The sequence below is a fragment of the Paroedura picta genome, chromosome 4 (assembly GCF_049243985.1).
Source record: "Paroedura picta isolate Pp20150507F chromosome 4, Ppicta_v3.0, whole genome shotgun sequence".
Taxonomy (NCBI): Eukaryota; Metazoa; Chordata; class Lepidosauria; order Squamata; family Gekkonidae; genus Paroedura; species Paroedura picta.
Genome location: NC_135372.1, coordinates 100,552,370 through 100,562,378, shown reverse-complemented (window position 1 = coordinate 100,562,378; position 10,009 = coordinate 100,552,370). Strand labels below are relative to the sequence as shown.

The following is a 10,009-nucleotide window of genomic DNA, read 5'->3' as shown; positions in this document are numbered from 1 at the left end:
CTAAGCATTTTTTTTCTTTAAGTGAAAACTGGGAATTCAGAAAACCTGCTATGCCCATTAATATGATGGTATATCGATATAATACTGATATCATGGGGGACTGGGGTAGGGAAACTGTAGGGAAATCTGCCATGTGGAAGCCCCCAATGCTGCTACCCTTTATCTGCAACTACACCAGCAACTGGGAAATCACAAAATCCCACCCCCATGTGACATTCCTTGTATATCTGTGTCTTTTGGTCCCATGGTTTATATTTTTCTCTATCCCATCCCATCTATATATTTATATAGGAATCTTTTGGGGAAATGCTTCTGATGGGCTCCCTGATAAATGTCCTTTTGCTTCCTGCCACAAAAAAACGAACACCTCTCCTGGAGGTATGAGGAAAAGCTGCTCTGTCAGATGAGCAAGCTTCTCTAGACACAAGAAGCTACTTCTTAGGGGTAGGGAACCACTTGACTAATGGATGGAAGGAGCATGACAATGATGGAACAGGAAGCAGGTGGGGAGGGGTTGAATGGCAGTCAACACCCAGGGCCAGGGACCAAGAGAAGCATCTTGTTGCTATTTGGCTTTTGTTTCTTCTCCACAGAATCTCTAACTCAAGGCAGGTGGCATGGAGAAATACAAGGATTTTGACTGTAGATTTCCCTTTTCTAATGAGCAGCATGAACTAGCACCCATGTGACGGAAAGTGCATTTCATGGAATTACTCCATAAGCAAAATGCCTCCAATTTTACCCGAAGTGCTGCACAAAAAAAGTGGACAATTCCAAAATTGTAACAAAGGAGAGACAGAATCTGTCCAGTGGCTTAATTAAATATAAGATGATAAAAAGTCTCTTATCACATTTATTTAGACTTTGACTCTGCCAAAACAGTCTCTAGATTCATTTGTTTTCCGCTTTCAGTCTGGCTTTCCTCAGTGGCAATGAGTCTGTCCTTGTTGATGCTTGAAAATATAATAAGGCAAATGCTCTTGGAGAGTCACGGCTGTAGCCACAAAAAATATATATGTGATAAGAGACTTTTTATCTTCTTATATTTAATTAAACCACTGGACAGATTCTGTCTCTCCTTTGTTACAATTTTACCCTGGTTTCCTCAAAACACAGCTCAGACAGGACATTAAGAAACTTTCCCCAGGATTGCACAAGGTACCGAAGTCAAATCTCCATTTTTACTTTAGGCTCCATATACTTGAGCCTTTATCATATCTGAGGAAGAGATCTCATCCATTCACACATTTCAGTTTGAATAAATAGTAGAGTATGGAAACTGAAGAGGCACAGAAATGTTGTAACTAGGGTTGTGCACGGCCTGCGTGTGTACGCCGAATTATGCACCGGCACCAGCGCCCGCGCTTCCCCTCCCCGTGGCGTGGCGCTGGCTGCGTTGGCCTGGAATGGCCAATTCAGATGCCCTAGTTGTAACTTCATTACATTTGCAGAAACTGAAACTGTAGAGTCTTCAAGACAAAGCTTTCCCCCCTTAACTCACACGTCTTTCAGGAATAATACCTGTAGCTTTACTTATTTCCACACTGTTAAATCAAGACATATCAAAACAAAAGCCATTACTTCACCTGGAAAACTGGAAACCAGGGTGGGTAGATGGCAGAACATTTCACCATTCATCATACATACAGAGATAAGTGAAATCTAATAGCACAACTTCATTACTACAACACATTAAAACATGGACAGGCATGATGTTTTAGAAAAACCACTATAAGTCGCTGGCCTGTAATTGGAATGCATTAATCTTGGTTTTATGATTTCCTACACAAATCATTCTAGTACAGAATGCACAGCTAAAATGCTATGCTCTGTTAATCCTTAACATGGTGAAAAAAATTGAGCAGTAATTGTATGGTCAAGAGAAGAAAAAAAGATGAAGAAAACACTACATGTGTTAAGTCTTAATGGTTACAAATTCCGTTGCTTGCTCTGAGATCGTAACATAGTCTTCCCATTTAGGGATGGGCAATTCAGCTCAGATAAGCCTGAAAATCAATCTGAGCTGAATTGCAATCTTTGAGCTTGATTCAGAGGATTGAGGAAGACGCTACAGCTTCAGACAGGTCTGCTGGGGAGACATTAAAAGACCTTGCCAAATGGCTGCTGGAGCCAGCTGCAGGTTGGGACTGGAGAAGAAAGGAGCTGACATGTCAGCTCCATATCTGGCCCTCCCCAATCCTGCTGGGGCTGGTTCAGCAGATCCTAAACCTAGGTCCCATTAAATGCCTCCCAAACTGCTGATCACCAAAGAGGCTTTTCTCTGCAGCAGGGTCAGCTGTCTGGCAGCTGATCTGACTGAATCACCCAAACTCAAATAGATATACCAAAGCGATGATTCAGCTGATTTGAGTTTTACCAAATCAGGAAAACCAGAATGCAATAAATTCTGAATCTCCCCCCCCCCCCAGTGTACATCCCTATTCCCATTCTTCATAGGCCAAAATGGTCTATGGAACACAGATCATGTGTTTTGTAGAAGAAAGCATTTCAGCAGATATAACTGCTGGTATCAATACAATACCAATTCTGGGAGAAGACAAACAGCTGAAATTCTCCCATCTACACAGGTGCTAAAAGGCACAGAGTGCCTGTGGACTCTACCTTACTCATTAATCTTCTTTTCTTTCACTTCTACTTGCTATCAGTTTCCCTTGAAGAGGAGATTTCACCGTTGGTTCAGCAGTTTTTCCTCTTGAATCCTGAAGTCTTCTATACTTCTGTCCTCGCTTGGCTATCTTTTCAGGCTTATCTACTTGAAAATGCTGAGCACACAGAACACTGTCTCAGGTTAACATATGCAAAGAAAGCACTCTCCTTGAAAGGATGCAGATGGAACACACTCTAATGTCCATTTGGCTGAATCCAGCTGACTAACTGGGTCAGTCTTCTCCTTTCCGCTTGTTGTTTGTGATGCTAAGTAATGGTGACCTGAGCATGGGCTACATTTCAATTTGTGTCTCAGCAGAAGCCAGGGGGTGGCAGAGGGTGTGTGTGTGTATGTGTGTATGACACAGCTACAGCTGAATAGCTGTGAACCAACTCAGCATCTCAGACACACGTGGCTGTCTGCAACTAATCCCTGAAGCGTAATTCACTCAGACGCTACAGGGAACAGCCTTTCACAAAGCTCCATAACCTTTCACTACATCCAATTAGAAATTGGGAAGTATACTACACAGACTCTGCAGCAAGTCAAGAAGAACTTGATGAGGAATAAGGGTATTTAAGGACATGCCCTGTCCTCAGACAGTGAACTTGGGAACAAAAATCACAATTTGTAATCAAGGGGAGAGGAAGAAATATCCTGTGGATGCCTCTGGTTTTCAAATTCCACAGATAAAATGGCTTTCTTTGCTTCAAGGAGCCAAGATAAGTAAGCATTTTTTGCTATGTTCTACCGTGGCATCTTAAGCAGAGTTACACCCTCCTAAGCTCATTGATTTAGAGAGACTTAGAAGGGCTCAAATCGGTTTAGTGTGGATTCAAGTGGATAGCAGTGTTGGTCTGAAGCAGCAGGACAAAGTTTGAGTTCAGCGGCACCTTTAAGACTAAAAGTGTTTTATTCAAGGAATCAGCTTCGTGTGCATGCACACTTCTTCAGATACAATGAAATGGAAGTTACCAGTCCATACATGTAGGTAGAGAGGGAGCAGTCAATCAGCATTCAACACAATGAAGTACTGTAAAGCTTGGCTGGCCCCAAACTGCAGTGCCCATGCCATTAACAAAAGTTCCATATAAAAAAGTGACATGCCCAGTCAGGAAGCAAATCAGAAAGATACTGTGACTCAGTTAAGTGGACTTTTTCCAGCATTAAATCTCTACAGACCATTCCTATATCAGAAATATAGCTGAAGTATAGCTGAATTAACATAGCCTATATTAATTTAACACATTTTTGTACCCTCACAGGAAACAAAAACCTTAGCCTGGACCTGAACCAATTATTTCAGGAAAAAAGTTTGCATCCTCCCCTCCCATTTTGTAGCAACCCTCTGCTATGAGCCATTATGTTGAGGCCAGCAGCTGATGAAATCAAGCACCCACATCGCCAAAACAGCAGGAAGATATAGCCCTATTGCCATCTGTCCTTCTCTGGTAGTAATTAGTAGTCAGAAGACAATTAGTTGTCATCTGTAAAGTAGAAGGGATAATCTCCCCACATCCCTCTTCAGGCCATAGATGTTCCACAAAGAGAACCATTCTCCCAATTTCTAGGACACTGGCCTGCTTTTCCTTTTCTCCATCAACATGTATAAGCACCTACTTACTTGTATAGGCCAGTAAATCGGTAGAAATATTAGCAGGCTTATTGCCGAAACCAGTTTGGTCCTCTGAGCAAGATATCAACACAATAATATTTAGTTCCTCAGCACTTTGTGAACTAGCATTTTTCAACAGCAATAGGAAGATGTTCACATGGCTTACAGAGCTACAGTTTCTGCTCTACCACAACCTAAGGAGCCATGACCATCATGAATCGTGCTGCTGATCCAAATGGAATTGCCATGATACTTCCACCCTACCTCCCCGTCTCTACATTTGGAAAAAAATGAAACTACACTGGCATGTTATAGAGGGTTCCAAGGATAAATTCAGAGAATAGCATCATACACTTACCTTAATACTGTGGTTCCAGCTGTTTGTTTAAATACTCTTCCCTTAATCCTGGGTTAATACTGAACAGCCTATGGAGCAAGACAGAAAAGCAAAGACAGAGTCAGTGGTATGTTTGTAGAATTATGTTCAACAAACTGTGTTTCAAAGTAGTTGCTAGGAGTTCTTCAGAGGTTCTAGCCAAGATTCTTTGTTAAAAGTCATACGTTTTAAGCCTTCAGATTCAGACACTGTAAAGAGCCCTGACTTTTCAGAAATACAGATCACAAACTCTAGCAGCTCTTTCCTGTTTTCATTATCTGGTTAATTATCTGGTTACCACAGTTCTGCAGGGCCTGCAAAAGGGAGCTCCTCCACCAGGCATATGCCTGAGACCGACCACAGGTTCCCCCCCCCCACACACACACACCTCTGACATCCTCTCCATGGCCTGAAGCAGCCTGACCTCTCTAGGGGGTTTAGCTTGTTATGTTGTTATTGTTGGGATCACTGAAGTTGTTGTTTAGAACCACTGTTGGGTTGTTATTATTGTATATTGATTATGTTATATGTTGACTCGTTCCATGTATCCCCCTATAATGTTGTATGTAAACCGCCCTGAGCCATATGGAAGGGCGGTATAGAAATAAAATAAAATAAAATAAAATAAAATCTTTATTCTTAGTAACCCTATCTATATGTAACATTCAAATGTAATTGAAGGAGTATACAGTTGCACATACCAGTCTCTCATTTCCTGTTTGCACCCAGAGTTTAACTTGTTGATCTTGGGGCTACCCCTGAACTCAAACTTGTGTCTATTAACTCTTGCATTTGTATGGCCACTGAATGCCATTCACAAGATTCTGATAATTGCTTCAACCTTATCTCAGCTATAAATGCCCAGTTAATTTTGCATCTGAACTCTAGCTAAATTGTCCTAGCAATTAAGACCTACTCATATGTATGGCTGATGAAATTTTGTTTCATTATATCAAAAGATGTTCTTGCACTATCTTGAATAAAACATTTTTGCTGTTAAAGGTGCCAAGAGACTCAAATTTTGTTCTGCTGCTTCAGATCAACAAGGCTACCTGCCTGAAAATAGTTACTACTAGAGTTATGAATAACCTCCCTTATGGCATTTAGTAGTTGACTCCACCCACTGCAGCAGCCATTTTGTAGCTAGCAACCCTTCCTGTAGCAGCCATTTTGTAGCTGTACCCACCACCTTGTGCCAGAATTCAAAAGGGGTTTGCAGGCTCACAATAGTTAGGGACCCCTGTCCTATACTCTTTCAAATCACTTGCTCACTTAACAGGCTATCTTGCATTTGACTTTGATCCTCAGCTACATCAGTCGATTCACTTATTAGGAACAGTGAGCTTTTGTCCATTCCATTAGAAACTAGTTAATATAAATAAAATGTTAAAATGAAAATGACACTTGTTCTCTTCCTCAAGATGGCAGCCTGCAAACATTCCCTTATGCTGAGGCTCAGACAGAATTGCTAATATCAGGGTAGAACACATTTACACTACCAGCAAAAAGATGGCAAATTAGAAAATATAGAACACATCTCTGCCTCAATGCTTTACTCAAAAGTATGGTGGAATATATTTCACTAAACATGCCTACATCATTTTGAAACAAGGACAGTATCATTCCCAGGAGCAGAAACATTAAATATTTTTAAAGCTTTTGTATTCTGAGTTGCTCGGTAATAAAAACATTTGTTTCAAATGTCACATTGGACTTTCAATACTTGCCAATAGAGGAGACCATTTTGCACTCATAAACTGTGAGCCTCTTCCAGAATGAATGTCTCTCCTCAGTGAACTCCGCCTACTAAGATGCTAGGCACCTAATCGTTACGCTTTAGAAAACTTCAGCTACTGAAATTTTCCTAGAAGCAAATGTTTGCCATTTTCAGTGGCAAAATAGAGAAGCTATATCAATTGAATGGAAATGCGCTGTATGTTGATCTACACTCATATGTTTCCATAGTGACCAGGATGGAAAAATATTGCAAACTTTCTCAGAAATGTAGAGTCAGTATGATCTGATCAACATTCAAGAGGCTTCATTGACAAGCAAAAGAGAGAGAAAGAGAGAGATGCAAACTAGGGTTGCCAACTCTGATTTAGGAACTACTTAGATATTTGAGGTATGGAGCCTGACTGAGGAGGGTGAAGGGTGGAGGGTAAAGTCTGGAGAGGACGGGGACCTCAATGGGGTACAATGTCATAGAGTCCACCTTCTAAAGTGGTCACTTTCACCAGGGGAACTGATCTCTGTTGCTTGGAGATCAGTTGTAAGAATGGATGAGATCTCCAGCCACCATCTGAAGGTTGGCAACCCTAGTGTATGGTGCAGTAGTTAAAGAGTGGTAGATTCTAATGGGAGAACTGGGTTTGATTCCTCACTCAGCCAAATTCAGCCAGCTGAGTGACCTTGGGCTAACCATAGTTCTCACAAAGCTCTCACAGACCAACCTACCTCCCCACCCTTTTGTGGGGAAAGGAAGGGAAAGGTGTTTGTAAGCTGCTTTCAGACTCCTTTGGGTAGTGAAAACTAGGGTATAAAAAGCAAAATTTCTTCTTAAATTAATTACAAGAAGACTACTGATGACTGCTTGATACCAGACCTGAACATCTCACATGTCTACCCAGGATTAGTTCATAAATTTATTAAAACAATTTTAATACAGAAGGGTTAAGTTGCCCTTCTCATTCCAAATTACATTTCCAAGCACATCTGGTTTCCATGTGTATAAAAATGCCTTTGACATTTTGTTACAAACCTCAGGCCCTTCAAAACAGCTGTGACAGACCAAAGGAGCATTGACTTTGACAGTCTATCCTTCAGCTACCCAACATACAACCTTTACATAACATTGCAATAGACAGAAGGTAGGCATGGGTGATATGAAACAATTAAGTGAAGACTAGCAGAACTGAAAGAGAAGGCTAAACGAGCAAGACTAACTTCCAGTTTACTTAAACAGTAGAAGGGTCTCTAAGTAGGTCAACATGCAACCCTCCTGTGCCTCCTATTTTTCTTCTTAGGACTGACTGTACATTATTGCAGGCAGAAGACTTCACAGTACAGTAGCAATATCATTTCTATCATTCCACCTATTTTAAAGTAGTAATTGCATAAATTACCTTTTACATTATTTTTATTATTATATTTATATGCTGCCTCTTGCCACCAAGCAGTCTCAAGGCAGCTAACAACAGCTGAAATATAACAGGTATCAGTTAAATGTTTAATACAAATAAAACTAAAAGACAGACTACGTAAACCTGACTAATAGAAAACTAAATAGAAAAGCTTTGCTTTGTAGACCCTGCAGAATTTAGCTATGCTCCACAGGGGCCTGGCATCACAAACAGGTTGCAGGCTGAAGAATATGAATTTTGGGAGGGAGCATCTTGGAAGAGACAGTCTGCCAGGTATCAAAGTCCCAGACAGTTTACTTTTAAATACTTACATTACATCCTTCAATCAAGCACAGGGATTCCCAACCAGGGTTCCAGGGAACCCTAGGGTTATGTGAGAGCTCCACTGGGGTTATGAGGTTCTTCCCAAAATACAGATGGCCCCTGACATCACTACATGTCACTGGAGCCCACTTTCCCTGTTGTTCTACAGGCCTAGTGTCTTTCTCCACAGTGGAAATGGTAAATGATTGATTGATTGGCAGGCTTTCATACCTACTTCTCTCAAGGGGCTGTTCAACACTTCCAGGGTCACAAATATTTCAGGGCTTCCTCCTTGGTCAAAAGGCTGGAAAAGGCTGATTTAGCTCAAGGAAATTAACAAACTCAAAAACTGATTCATTGTTTTATTTTATTTATAATTCATTCTATACACTGGGTGGTCATTTTATACTTAGGGTGGTTTACAACAACAGAATATAAAAACACCACTAAAACAGATTAAAACATAATCTATTTAATTTCTCCCCGCTGCCTTCTGTCTCATGTCATTGAGGGGGCAAGGAGAGGAGGGAGGCCTTTATGCTCTTCCATGTGCCATGGTGTCAACCATACGCCAAGTGGGAGAGTGCTGTCTTGCTGCACCCTTACAAAGCCAGCATGACATAGATCCAGATGGGTAGTTTTGTTAATCTGTCTATAGCAGTAGGAACAAACAAGAGAATAGTAGCACCTTAAAAACTAACAACATTTATGGTGGGGCTTTTGAGAGTGACTCACGAAAGTTCATACTCTTCTGCAAATTTTGACAGCATGGTGTAGTAAAAGCAGCAACTACACAATTGATTTTTATACCCTGTTTATCACTGCCTGAAGGAGTCTCAAAGCGGCGTACAATTGCCTTCCCTTCCTCTCCCCACAATAGACACCCTGTGAGGTAGGTGAGAGAGCCCTGATATTACTGCACAGTCAGAACAGCTTTATCAGTGCTTTGGCAAGCCCAAGATCACTCAGCTGGTTGCATGTGGAGGAGCCGGCTCTCCAGATTAGAAGCCACTTTCTTAACCACTAGACCATGCTTAAATTAAAGAGTCAGACTAGGATATGGGAGACCCAGGTTTGAATCCTTGCTCTACCATAGAAGCTTGCTGGGCAACCTTGAGCTAGTCGTATACTCTCAACCTAACCTTAAAGCATTTTTGTGAGGAATTGGAGGAAAAGAGAATAATGTAAGATGACTTGGGTCTTCACTAGAGAGACAGGTGGGATACAAATGAAGCAAATAAGCAGAATGTGGAGTAAGTTGGGAGCAATGATAGAACCCCTCTTATTTCACTACGTGTAGAATAATGTGTTTACTGGACGGATGTGATCTATGGGTTCCAGGCCTTGTCTGGCAACCTTTGGGAGGATTTGAGATAGGGACATTGGGAGACATCAGCTGTGATGCTATGCCAGTTCTGGGAAAACCTAGTTTTATCACAGTGCTTCCCGTCATTCCTAGAGCTACTATATGTCACTATATGTCACTTCCAGAAGCCTGGCAGCCCTAATAGGATCGTTGGCACATGGTTCTGCATGTCTCTTTGATGGAAGACTCCAAAGGTTCTGAGAAAGTCTAGAAGATCCAACAATAGTGCACTCACATTCCATTCTATGTTTTTTCCAGGTGAACAGTGAGTGTTTAACATACTTCTTAAATGTACCTGGGGAGAAAAATGAATCAGATTTCATAACTATTCTCTTGTAAGATCTAAGGGTCTTTTCTTGCAGGTTACAAATTTCATTGCAATGCAGAGTGTTTCCTCATTTAAACTTTGCCTTGCAATCCTTGTTCTAAAGAGAACATTCAGTGTCAAGGCTGCTCAGAACAGCTGCCGTCATTATCATCCAGCATGACAAACTCCTGGGAGAGATTTTTTGTGGAACACAGAAGTATGAACAAGTAT

The 10,009-nt window shown here is 41.2% G+C and overlaps 1 protein-coding gene across 14 annotated transcripts in view; it reads right to left on the bottom strand.

The window, feature by feature from the left end:
• Positions 1 to 10,009, bottom strand: part of NFASC (neurofascin) — a 208,626-nt gene that overhangs the window by 149,519 nt on the left and 49,098 nt on the right. For 13 of the 14 annotated variants that reach the window (XM_077334671.1, XM_077334676.1, XM_077334677.1 and 10 more), the window contains exon 2: positions 4,642 to 4,709. The gene's annotated coding sequence lies outside the window, so the exon portion shown is untranslated. Of the gene's footprint in view, positions 1 to 2,622; positions 2,784 to 4,641; positions 4,710 to 10,009 lie in introns of all 14 variants that reach the window. The other variant, XM_077334672.1, reaches the window with a different exon arrangement.